This window comes from Sinocyclocheilus anshuiensis, unplaced genomic scaffold (assembly GCF_001515605.1).
Source record: "Sinocyclocheilus anshuiensis isolate Anshui unplaced genomic scaffold, SAMN03320099.WGS_v1.1 scaffold115, whole genome shotgun sequence".
NCBI lineage: Eukaryota > Metazoa > Chordata > Actinopteri > Cypriniformes > Cyprinidae > Sinocyclocheilus > Sinocyclocheilus anshuiensis.
In genome coordinates this window covers 1,966,532-1,979,155 of record NW_015548219.1, presented here as the reverse complement: position 1 = coordinate 1,979,155, position 12,624 = coordinate 1,966,532, and the positions used below count along the sequence as shown (strand labels likewise).

General features: G+C 36.3%; 1 protein-coding gene across 4 annotated transcripts in view; it reads left to right on the top strand.

Annotated features, from left to right (window-relative positions):
• The first annotated feature begins 1,982 nt into the window (after positions 1-1,982).
• The window catches only part of LOC107654155 (sphingomyelin phosphodiesterase 3-like), a 59,390-nt gene continuing 48,748 nt past the window's right edge, over positions 1,983-12,624 (top strand). For all 4 annotated transcript variants that reach the window (XR_001630310.1, XR_001630311.1, XM_016441110.1 and 1 more), the window contains exon 1: positions 1,983-2,125. The gene's annotated coding sequence lies outside the window, so the exon portion shown is untranslated. The remainder of the gene's footprint in view (positions 2,126-12,624) is intronic.

Sequence of the window (12,624 nt, the reverse complement as noted above, 5' to 3'; positions counted from 1 at the left end):
ATTTTTCTTCTAGCTAATAACGGAGGAAATGTTCGCTAACTTTTTGTTGTTGTTTTGCACAGAAGTTGGCGTTCAAAAATAAAACAACCGTTGTGAATAATAATGGGAGTGTGACAATTAACCCGGTCTCCTGTGCATTTGTTTTATTTTTCAGGTTAAAACAAAACTGTGTATAATATCTATTAATATATAATTCTGTAAGCAATTAATAAACTAAATACCTCCAATGCCTGCTTCAGAAGTGTTGACAATTTGGCCACCTTCGCAAATTTGGCTGCGTTGTGCTAGCGAGTGTATCTATGGCAACGGTGGCGCTGGAACTCAATCGCAGTGTCTCCTGGGATTTGGAGTCTCCAATAATGAACATGCGATGACCACGTAGGATGGTGTGGTTTATATCCCACTTGATGGTTCTTAAAGTGATAGTTCAACCAAAATGTAGGTTCTGCCATAATTTCCACACCATCGAACATCGTATTACCACACAAGGAAAAATATTGTTGTCACTTTCAGAACATTTCAGATGATGATGATAAATGATAAATGATAAACAGATAAACCTCCAAACAAAATCCCTCCATAACTGCAGCGAACTCTTATGTGGATGCTTTTCAACTTATTTTTGAGGCTTCCGGTCTCAGTGAAGTCTGTGTAGAATGGGAGTAATGTGAGAAGATTTCTTTGAAAAGGTGAGAACCCTAGCTGCAGAGTTCTGGATATATTGGATATATACTGGATATATTTTATTGTTGTGTTTGGTATACCATAGAAAAGAGAATTACAGTAGTCGAGTCGAGAAGTAATGAAAGCCAGTAATGAAGACCAGTGTCTCATCAGCTTTGATATTTAAGAATTATTTTTATTTTCTATATTATTTTATGTTTAGTGAAACCACAATGAACATAAATGTAACTTTTTTGATACTATAGTACCATAATCAACCGATTATTTATAAAAAGAAACAATGGTGATAAAAATTATAATCAATATGACAAAAACATGTTTACTCCAGTTTTACCATACCTGTAGTAACACCATGCTTATTTTTAATATAATTATTTTTAACATTTCCGGGTTTCTCAGCAGCGGAAGTCGTCATAGTTGGGTTAACTTGAAGAGCAGTGAATGGGAGAGTACCACAAATATATTTTTTTGCGTTCCCATTTGCTCAAATAGCAAAAGAAAAACTCCTCGATAGCGTTTTCATGACTTTCAATAAAAGGAAAAAAAAATTGAGAGAGACTGATAACGGCACTCAGAAGGGAGAACGTTGTCAAATTTACCGTCCCTCCCATAGACGCTGCATTAGAAACACCCTCGCATTAGCGTTAACTGTTTTTTTGTAATTTGATGCAAAGGTGATATAATACAAAGAATAGTGTTATAAATGTACATACATTTTTTAAAAATACAAATATGAAAAACTTTCGAGGATTAACGATGCTGATGACCGTTAAACGCGTCATCACAGTCTTGTGAAAAGGGTCCATGGGAGAGTCACAAAAATATTTTTTGCATTTGCTCAAATAGCAGAAGAACAACTCCACGATAGTTTTCACGACTTTCAAAAAAAAAAAAAAAAAAAAATGGGAGAGACTGATGGCAGTCAGAAGAGAGAACTATGACACATTTACTGTCACTCCCATAGACGCTGCATTTTAGAAACACCCTCGCATTTGTAATTTCATGCAAAGGTGATATAATAGTTATAAATGTACATGCATTTAAAAAAAAAATTAGAATATAAAAATCTTGAAACGTGTCATCATCACAGTTTTGTGAAAAGGGTCCATTAGTGAGAGGCCCAATGCTAGCTAGTACAAACTGAACAAATCATTGAGTGAACCGATTGATTGAAAAGATTCGAATCGTGTAGATGAATCGGAACACTAGTGTGTGTTGGGAGGGGTCTCGGGGCCTGATAGGCGTGGCGTCGGTTGGCTTCGCGGGGAGTGACGTCAGTGGAGCTGTTCAAAGCGCGCTGGTGCTGGAAAGAAACTCAGCGTCGTCGTCAGCAATTGCATCGCGAGGCGGAGAGGCGGACCACGGCGAGGGAAATCAGATATCTGGAAACTGGCACGGAAATAGCGCAAAACGAGACACTCACCTGTTAGACTACTGAACTGTGAGTACTGCAAACACCCAATTCGACCGGTTTAAATGAAAGTTACGGAGCGAGCTGAAACGGTTTTGCCTTTGAGTGTATCAGCATAATCTACCACGCTTCTTTGTGCGCCTGGAAGGGGTTTGTTCTGTTTAATTGTGAGACTGTTTATTGATGATTTGTTTCACAGAAATGCTCTGCCTCTGTCTTTAAAGCCTTAATTTCGTGGCACTATTGGAGGGAAGCGATTTGAATAATATTTACATGTGCATGAGGCTGTGTTAGACTCGTATGGTTGATCACATATCCAGAGCGCACTGCTTCCTTCTCACAAATGCAGTTGCCATCAGCCATCAGTTTGAGGCAAGGCATGTATTTAGCGACGGGTATGCTTTACAGCACCTACTTAGTGATCTGTATATGTCAATGTTTACGGTTTCTAAATTAAAAATGAAAGGTGAATTTATGTGAATCACAGCATTGTGGAAATAATCCATGTTTTCATAAGCATACTTTCAAATAAGACTGTATAGAATTGAGTAATGTAGTGTAATGGTGTGATTTAGTGTTTAATTTTAAAGCACAGATCAAGGTGTGGCAGCCACAGCATCTGTGTTTCTTTAACCCTGTTTGTCTAGTTCTTCTTTATACACCCAGGTGAACGTTACTGGTTAAAAAAGGTACATTATTCTAAGTGACAAAGGACTGATAGTTGCAGTGTTGAACAGCATATTCTTGTTGGTGTGAGATTTTGACCAAGCTTCCCATCTGTACTTCCACAGACCGTTATGACCTACAAATGCATGATACACTCAAAAAATATTCAGACATAAATGTAAGATTTATATATTTGAATTGTATTCAGATCACAGAGATTTAGCATAAACAAACTAATAAACTTGTGCATATTTGTCAGTCATATATAAATGGAATGGGTAAGATTTCTGTGCTAGTATAATAAACTGATTTATATTTACATATAACTGAATGCTGAATATTTATACTTTTTAACTGAATAAAAGTAATTGTTTTCACAATGAACATATTTATGCTGATTCTAAGCAATTTTAATAAATGCATTTTGAAAATGATATATGTAAAACTGATTTATAAATCAAATAGATGCAAATAGTAATAATAAATTACTAACTATAAACTAAATCTTACATGTTTCTTACCAGTTTCATTTATGTATGACTGACAAATATGCATCACATTAAGTTTGTTAGTTTGTTGATGTTAAATCTTTATAGGCCTAGTCTAAATGGATGAATATTTTATATACAATTCAAATATATTCTGGCATTATTTACTCACCTCATGTGGTTCCAGACCTATTTGATTTCCATGGAGCACAAAACAAGGAGAAGTTTTGAAGAATGCAGTATTTTTTCCACGCAAATGCAATAAAAATATAACAAAAATCATCAAAAGTACATACAATTCTTCCATATGACTTGTGCTCTATATTGCAAGTCTTCAAAGCCATTTAGATTTTTGTTAGATAAAAAGCCGGGGTTGGAACAACATTAGAGTAAATAAATAAAGTCAGAATTTTCATTTTTAGCCAAACTGTACCTTTAACATGCACTACTCACTAAAGGACTATTGTCGTTTCCCCACCTGCATGATGTTAAGCATCATTATTGGTAGATTACTTTGGCTTAGCCATTAAACCTCCCATGTTGTTTCCAGATTTACAGCAAGCCATTTTCCCTCTGGTCTTTAGAGAGCCTCTCAAGATAGGCATTAGGCCAAGTCACGACAGTGGGCGAGGGAAATGTGGTCACTGTATTGAAATTAGTGATGACGCAGTGCTAATCCGACACAGCGGGTCATTTTCTCACTGGATTTGCTGAAGTTTCTTCATTAGTGCACATTATCTGAATGCGAGACAAGCTCAGAACATCAGACAACACTGGTTCATGTCAAATACTCCGGTCAGTGTGCCAAAACGGCCATCAGGAAGTGTTCACATGGGTTTCTCAGACAGATAGCCATACCCTCAGTAATTATGCCGAAACCATTTGCGGAACACCTGAGAGGAGCGTGTGTCATCCTAATATGCTTCTTAAGAGCTGAAAAGCCTTGTGCTCTATATTGCAAGTCTTCAAAGCCATTTAGATTTTTGTTAGATAAAAAGCCGGGGTTGGAACAACATTAGAGTAAATAAATAAAGTCAGAATTTTCATTTTTAGCCAAACTGTACCTTTAACATGCACTACTCACTAAAGGACTATTGTCGTTTCCCCACCTGCATGATGTTAAGCATCATTATTGGTAGATTACTTTGGCTTAGCCATTAAACCTCCCATGTTGTTTCCAGATTTACAGCAAGCCATTTTCCCTCTGGTCTTTAGAGAGCCTCTCAAGATAGGCATTAGGCCAAGTCACGACAGTGGGCGAGGGAAATGTGGTCACTGTATTGAAATTAGTGATGACGCAGTGCTAATCCGACACAGCGGGTCATTTTCTCACTGGATTTGCTGAAGTTTCTTCATTAGTGCACATTATCTGAATGCGAGACAAGCTCAGAACATCAGACAACACTGGTTCATGTCAAATACTCCGGTCAGTGTGCCAAAACGGCCATCAGGAAGTGTTCACATGGGTTTCTCAGACAGATAGCCATACCCTCAGTAATTATGCCGAAACCATTTGCGGAACACCTGAGAGGAGCGTGTGTCATCCTAATATGCTTCTTAAGAGCTGAAAAGCATGATACATTTAATCTGCCTGAGCAGGATGTGCTTCAGTGGAAGCCACAAAATAAATAGATACTCTCCTGAATGACATAATGTAATTCTTAAAAGTTGAGCTCCACTCTTCAGTTCTCTTGTTGTTTCTTCTGTTTGCATTTTAGTCTCGTGTAAACCATACAGCATGTGGGTGATTCTTCAATTAGGGGCACTTTTGACTAGTTGGAAAAACTGTTTCATGTGCGTAAATACCTTTATCACATCCTGGTCAATCTTCAGTTGGATTTTGGTATATTTTTTGATGATGTGGACTGAGATGTTTGCCCTTTCTGGAGAAAGTTGGATACATATATATTTTTAGATTTAGATAGACTTTTAAGTTAGTTAGCAATCAGTTAATTTTGAGCTTTATCATTAAAGTAAAAAATAGAAATGCATTGTTTTTCATTAAAATTGTACTGTGCAAAGAACTACAGCATTGCGAATGAATGTCGTGATTGAAGTAAATATAGGTAGCTTTTAACCTGGAATTCTGCTGTTAAATATGATTATTTAAAACATATGTTGAAATAATGCAGGCTGATGGCTTTAGCAAAAGCACATTCTATCGATTAACAACCTCGTAGCTCACAGTAAGTCTGTCTTCAATTGTTTAGAAGTTATCTTAAAAAATCAAATCCCCTATGGAGAAAATGAATGGGATTTTTACTTCCGGAAAAACTGACTGTTGCACTCTATTATAACTAGTGCTGTCAAACGATTAATCGCGATTAATTGCATCCCAAAATAAAAGTTTTTGTTTACATAATATATGTATGTGTGCTGTGTATATTTATTATGTATATATAAATACACACACATGCATGTATATATTTCAGAAAAATAGATTATGTTTATATATTAAATATATTTATTTCTAATATAAATTATATGAATATAAATATAGACTTGTAAATACATGTAAATATTTTCAAAATATATACTGTATGTGTGTGTATTTATGTATACATAATAAATATACACAGAACACACACATATATTATGCAAACAAAATCTTTTTTTTTTTTAATGCGATTAATCGCGATTAATCATTTGACAGCACTAATTATAACCTATCCGTTAAAACTAAAATGATCGTTTTCTCTTAAAACTATCCAGGGGGATAGTTCTTCTAACTGAAGAATCATCCATATACAGATGATCTCCATCTGTTTTTTTTATTACTCTTTTATTTTGTGTTTTAGCTTGATCGTGAATGTAAAGTGTGACTACTGTCTCCCTGGCAGCTCTGGAGTGGTTATGATTCAGCAACATGGGCTGGATTTGCTCAGATCTTGTGTCAGATGGCTTGTGTTCGTGAACAACTAGTTGCTGAATTTGCCAAAGTTTGCACGGATCATGCCGTAAAACCTTTGAGTTGTATGCAAGAGATTTGCGTGAGGCCTTTTGTATTAACAAAACAAGATGGAGAAGAACCAGTCTAGTTTATTACATTTGTATGTTGTACAGAAAACTGTAATTGGCTATTGTTATCAATCATATGCACATGCACATTTATAGTCAGAGTTTTTTTTCTCTGATTTTTGTGTTTGGAATAATTTTATTTAAAAATTTTAACCTTCATTTTCTCTCACATGCATATGGCCATAAATGTACCCTCAAAACCATACCCGCCCACACCACACTACTTCTTACCCAAGAATAAGAATATGGTGTGGGACAGTGAGAATTTAAGTGCAGAAAATAGCACATTGTGTTATTTTCCACAATCTCGACCATAAATGGGAACGTGGAATCCTTCAACAGCAATCCGTGTAGCAGCAGGGTGGATTGTGATCGTGACGTGGCAGTCTATTTTTAGGACAGGTCTTTAGTTTTTCTACAGGTCAACAGATGTTACACTAGGGGAGTGCTGGGCCAGAAATAGGGCAGGTATAGCACAAGGGTGCGTGTGTGTGTGTTTGTGTATGTGTGTATGTGTGTGTGTGTGTGAATGTGTGAGTTTTGGGCACAGCTTGTTCAGGCTCATTTACTGTGCTGAATTTCAAGGATGCTTTTGAGTGCTGAATGACACGGCGGGAACAGTGAATCCATTCTGTGTGAGGTTTGCTCATGTTTTCTCATGCTGTGAGGGGTAAAAGCAATGTTTGCACATGGAAATTTCATAGACAAATATATAAAAAAATACATGTTTGAAACCTGATTTTTTTTTAGACATGGTTTTAAAGGGATAGTTCATCTAGAAATTACAATTTTGTCATCATTTACTCACTACTCTAAACCTGTATGACATTCTTTCTCACAAAAGGAGATACTCTGAAGACTGTGCTGGTCGCTCCTTTCTGTAAAATGACAATGAAAGGGCACTGAGGCTTGAAAGTTTTATTTAGGATGCAAACAAATAAAAGTATCATAAACATGGTCTGTTTGACTCGTGCACTATGTTACCAGTCATTCTGAAGCCATATGATACTGCTATGGGTGGAACAAAGAAACATTCAAGCTGATAATAAAGCAGTAATGTCCGATGCATTGAATCGCTCAGTTGAGTCAGCTGATTTGATTTACAAAACTAGTCCAAATGATTCATTCACAAATAATCAAATGCGATTTTAAAGGATTATACCCCTAATGGCTGATGCTGGTACATATTTATATACTTCCGTTTCATAAACATCATAAAAGTATCATAAACATGGTTCATAAGATTTGTGTTCAGCATTCCAAGCCATTCTGATTATTCTGTGCAAGGAAAGCATCGAAATTCAACTTTATAACCAAGCAATAATGTCTGATTCAGTGAATCGCTCATTTGAATCAGCTGATTTGAGTCTGACTGATTTTGATTTCAGTCCTGATTTTTCAAATTCAAGTGAGTTTTGGCGGGATGATGCCTCTAGTGGCTGATGCTGGTACCTATTCATGCATTTTGTTTTATAAACATAATAAAACTATCATAAAGTTGGTCCATATGACTCGTGATATTCCATGCCATAGTGCTCTGCAAGGAACACACCAAAATCAATGCCATTATTTACTTGTGAATCAAACAGCAATGTCAGATTAATTAACAAATCATAAATGAGGTGGTTTGAGTCGCAAAACAAATCGGATTGATTCATTGATTGATTAATTTGGTTCTCTAATTCAACTCACTAGCTCCTATATGTTGACATGCAATCCTATAAATCTATTAATAATCAGATTTATGGCTCAATCTGACTAAAAAGCCTTCATCAGTCAATCCGAATTAGCTTGATTCAAATTAAATCTCATTCAGATTGAAAGGGGTGGTATAGATCTTAAAGGGACAGTTTACCAAAATTTGTATTTATTTTCGCTCATGACCAAATGTTGGTCAGCATGAATTCGGGTCCCATTGACTTCCATAGTATACTGGACAAAAATATTTTGTAAGTCAACCCCAAAACCCTTTGTTTGACTGTCCCTTTAAATAATCTGTTTAACAGGAAGATCTGAGCCATTTAAACCTTTGAATCTGACTGTGTTTTCAGTCGGATTCAAAAATATGCATATGCACAGTGCCTTGATATGTTGTATGTTTTATGAATGTGTGCGTGTCTGTTTACATCTTAGATATACTGGTGCTGAATATGGTGCTTTTTCACCCCCTTAGAATCTTCAGTGTTTGTTTATTGTAACTGCATGTAAAATTGTGTGGAAAAACACACACTCAAAAAAAAAAATCCCTCTAAAGAAAGTCATCAGGGAGAGTAAATAATGGCAGCCTTTAATTTTTAGGTGAACTGTCCCTTTAAATCTGCCTGAAGAACAATATTTACCTTACCATTTCTGAGGCAGACTTCTCTCCTGTGTGTGTGTATGTGTGTGCTGGCTGATGTTGGCAGTGCTCTGTGAACAGCCTGCATTAACATGGAGGGATTAGTTGTCCTGCGCTGGTACACAGGGAAATATGAATGCAACGAGAGAGAAGGATTTGGTTTTTGTTCAGTTAATCTGCCAGAGCAACGCGATACGATTGTGTGTGTGTGTGTGTGTGTGTGTGTGTGCCCTTGTAGGTCATTTATAGAACATCGGCTCTGTGCTCAGCTCTGGTTTTAACACTACCTAGCCATTCACCCATTAATGGATTGACAGGCATTTGCTGAAGTGATATGTTATTTTGATATAGGATGGCTTTAGCTGTGTGATAATGATAATCATAATAATTGTGGGAAGCACTTGTATAGATAGAGGTAACTGTGTTTGACGTGATTGGTAGCTGGAGTGTGTGATTAGGACCCATGCTTTGATTTTGCTCTCTCTAACTGTGGCTCCATTCCTATTTTAGGGCTGTGGTTATGGGAGAACCTCCAGTTAAGACTCTCAGCCCAGCCTGGTTGTGGGTGTATGCACTCAAGGCCATGGCTGCTGGTAGATTACAGAGGGCGCTTCGGTTCAGAACCACCCTAATGCACCCTGCTCTTTCCGTCAGAGGCCGCTCGGCTCGGGGATGAGGTCTGTCATTACCTGCAGGATATGAGCTGACCTCGAAACAGATGAGAGGCTTTTCTGGTGAAGAGATGTGCGTGTGTGCAGGTCGGAGTTGGAAATGTGTGCTAGTGGAGGAATTATCAAATGTCTTTCTGGGGGGTCTGATTTTTGTGGGGGCGACGCCCATAGTGGCTGTTGTTGGTACATTTCCATTTTGGTGCACATTGAGTAAGCTGGAAAAACTCTACATTCACAAGTGTCTGATTTATACTGCTTATTTAGTTTTTATGTAATAACATAGTTTTTTTTATTTATTTAGCATTATGTAATAACAATTACATGAGATTTTATCATCGCTTAACAATGAGGCAAATTATAATTTTGTATTAATTTAGATATTGATTATACACGTATATTGGGCCACTCTGACAATGTGAGTAAAATTAGTTATTTAGTCAAATGAGTTAGTTAGCAGTTATTTATTATAATAATTATTATTAATATTACAATTTTACAGGATAATTAATTATTCTGGAGTTTCATGAACTGCAATGTATTGTGTAAAATGTAATGTGCTAAACACCATCCTGGTCAGTCCTGGCACACTTGGAAAATATGAGCAAAAAAGGCTGTGAAAATAAATCAATGTTGTTTATTTATTTATTTATTTTATTTAGTCATTTAGCAGACGCTGAGCTTGAGCAAGGAGTTGTGTTGCATGTTCTGAAAGAAAGGGCCTGATCTTCCTAATGTTGTATAAAGCAAATCTGCAGGACCGGGCAGTTTTAGTTGTTCAATGTTGTTTATTCTTTTGATCGTTCATTCATAAAATTCACAAAAATCTAACCTTTCATTGACATAAAACAACTGAAAATGGGGGGAAAATTTGATAAAAATAAATGTTTTTCTCCAGTACACATTGGCCACAATTATTAGCACCCTTAGAAATTCTTATGGGTAAAATATCTCAGAAGCATATTAAATTTGACATTTCAAATTTGTGCAAAAAGCTAGGGCTGCCCTCGACTAAGGATTTTTCTGGTTGACTAGCAGTCGTTAATTTTAAGCATTAGTCGACTAATCACACGTTTATTAATAAACCATTTAAATCATTATAATGAGACTTTAATTGCCTACATGGCCTAATAAGCGCTCAAGCAAACTCATAAAGCTTGCCACAGCGCACCGGCAGAAGTAATGATTATGAATGTGTCAGGGAAAAACAGTAAGGAGGCTGCATTAACATTTTAATAATTCACTGATAAACTAGTACTTTTTTTGTTTTCAGTTTAAGAGATGAAGTCGGCGACACTGACTCATCATCTCCGCTGTAGTGATGCGCATGCATGTTTCATACGGATGACATAATCTGAGAATATTAGTCTTCCATTTGAATTGGTTTATTTGAAAGTAGACATTTCACACTCTATAGATATATTTTTAATGTCTGTAAGGCAAAGCTATACACGGAGTTTCGCGCTCAAGTTCACAGAGAGACGGCAGAAAGCGCATCCTGTTTGCTTTCTGATGTTATTGTGAGTGCACACAAATAAACATAGAGTCTTTACAAATGTGAAAGATGTATAACTCTTATCTGTATGAGCAAAAATGAGGGATTATTTTAAGAGCAAGTGAGCGCACCGGCGCCTCCGTCTGTCATGCAGTGAGCTCGCTACTCTTCACGCTCCACACTATAGCACACATTTCTCTAGGTTAACATCAGATTGAGCGGCCATGTAAAGTTGCTAATACATATTTCAGATGATAAGCCATATTTGAGGTCAATGATAGGCAAGTGTTTGGATGTCCTGCCCAATATACTGTATTAGCCTACCACATAGACCAGCCGTTAACGATCTGCGTGACTTCGCCAATGTGGATTATTAATAATTTTGTTTTCTGCGACTAAGCGACTAATAAAATTTTGCTCGACCAAACCTCTTCTGGTCGACTAACGATTAGTCGACTTTTAGGGGGCAGCCCTACAAAAAGCATAAACAATGCAGATTTTTTCCCTAGCCTTCTTTGGTCATATTTACCAAGGATGTCAATAAGTTTGATGTTGTTGTTTTTTTTTTTTTTACATATATTGTTTTAAACATATTATTACAAAGTCAACATAAAATCAAAATTCACATTTTTTATTTATTAATGATTGGTCAATCATAATGATTATTATTATTATTATTATTATGACCCATGTTAGGGGTTATTAATAATAATAGGTTTATTATTAATAATATTCTAATTTTACATGCTAATGAATTATTCATGAGTTTGAACTGAGCTGTAATGTGTCAGATTTAAGGTGCTAAATATAAATATATACATAAAACCCAGTTGTTGGTCTTATTGTGAATGATTATCGCTTCGTTATTCTAATATGTAATGACTGTGATTAATATTACTATCACTGTTATTTAAGCAAACTCATGTTTCATTTGATATTTTCACTTAGTATTGTCAAGAGACCCGGTACTTCGGGACCAAGTCGGTACTAAAAAAATGAAAACGTTACGGTACCAGGTTTTTTTAAGTACCGGTGGTACCGAGTACCCGGTCTTGATGCGCTATCAGAAAGGTGCACACTGCGCAGATGCGCTCTCTTCATAAAAGCACTGAGACGTGGCGACATCAAAATGAGGAAACACACCAAACTAACAAAACACTTTAAACACAGACACCCAGATCAAATGAAAGAGTTCAAGCAGGTAAATTTCATTTTAATTTCTAATATTTAGATCAGTGTTTCCCATACATTGATTTATTTGTGGTGGCCCGCCACAATATCAAAACTGACCGCCACAAATATTTTCCAAAAGGCTTTGACTTCATTGAATAAACATGAGCACTGCACGTGTCAAAGTCAAAACCCAGTGCAAGTGTTTTTATATCACCGTATTTCTGAAGGACACCGACTGTCTTCAGAAAATTATGGATGCCATTTTCATTTCATCTTGCCTGTAATGCCTGAGCAGTGTTTGTGAGCGCAGCGCTTATTTGATTACCGCCATTACTGGGGAAACCTCTATTTCTCCCCCTCTACAAGCGCCTCCTGCTGGCAGAGAATGAATTTGCATATATATGCCGCCACAAAAAAGTGCAAGTCTGTGGGAAACACCGCTTCTGTTATGAATATTATTCAATATTTTAATTTGAATGTCGGATTGAAATGAACATCGCTGTTATTTCAGTAGTTAATCATTAGCATAAGTGCGGCTAACGCTAATATAATGAGCTTTAGAATTAAGTTTCTTTATAAACTATTTAATGCTCCTATAACTTTTATTAGGGTTAAAAAAAAACAGGAGGACATGATGATATTTACTATTTTTACACACCAGAGGCTTTTAAATGAATTGTGAA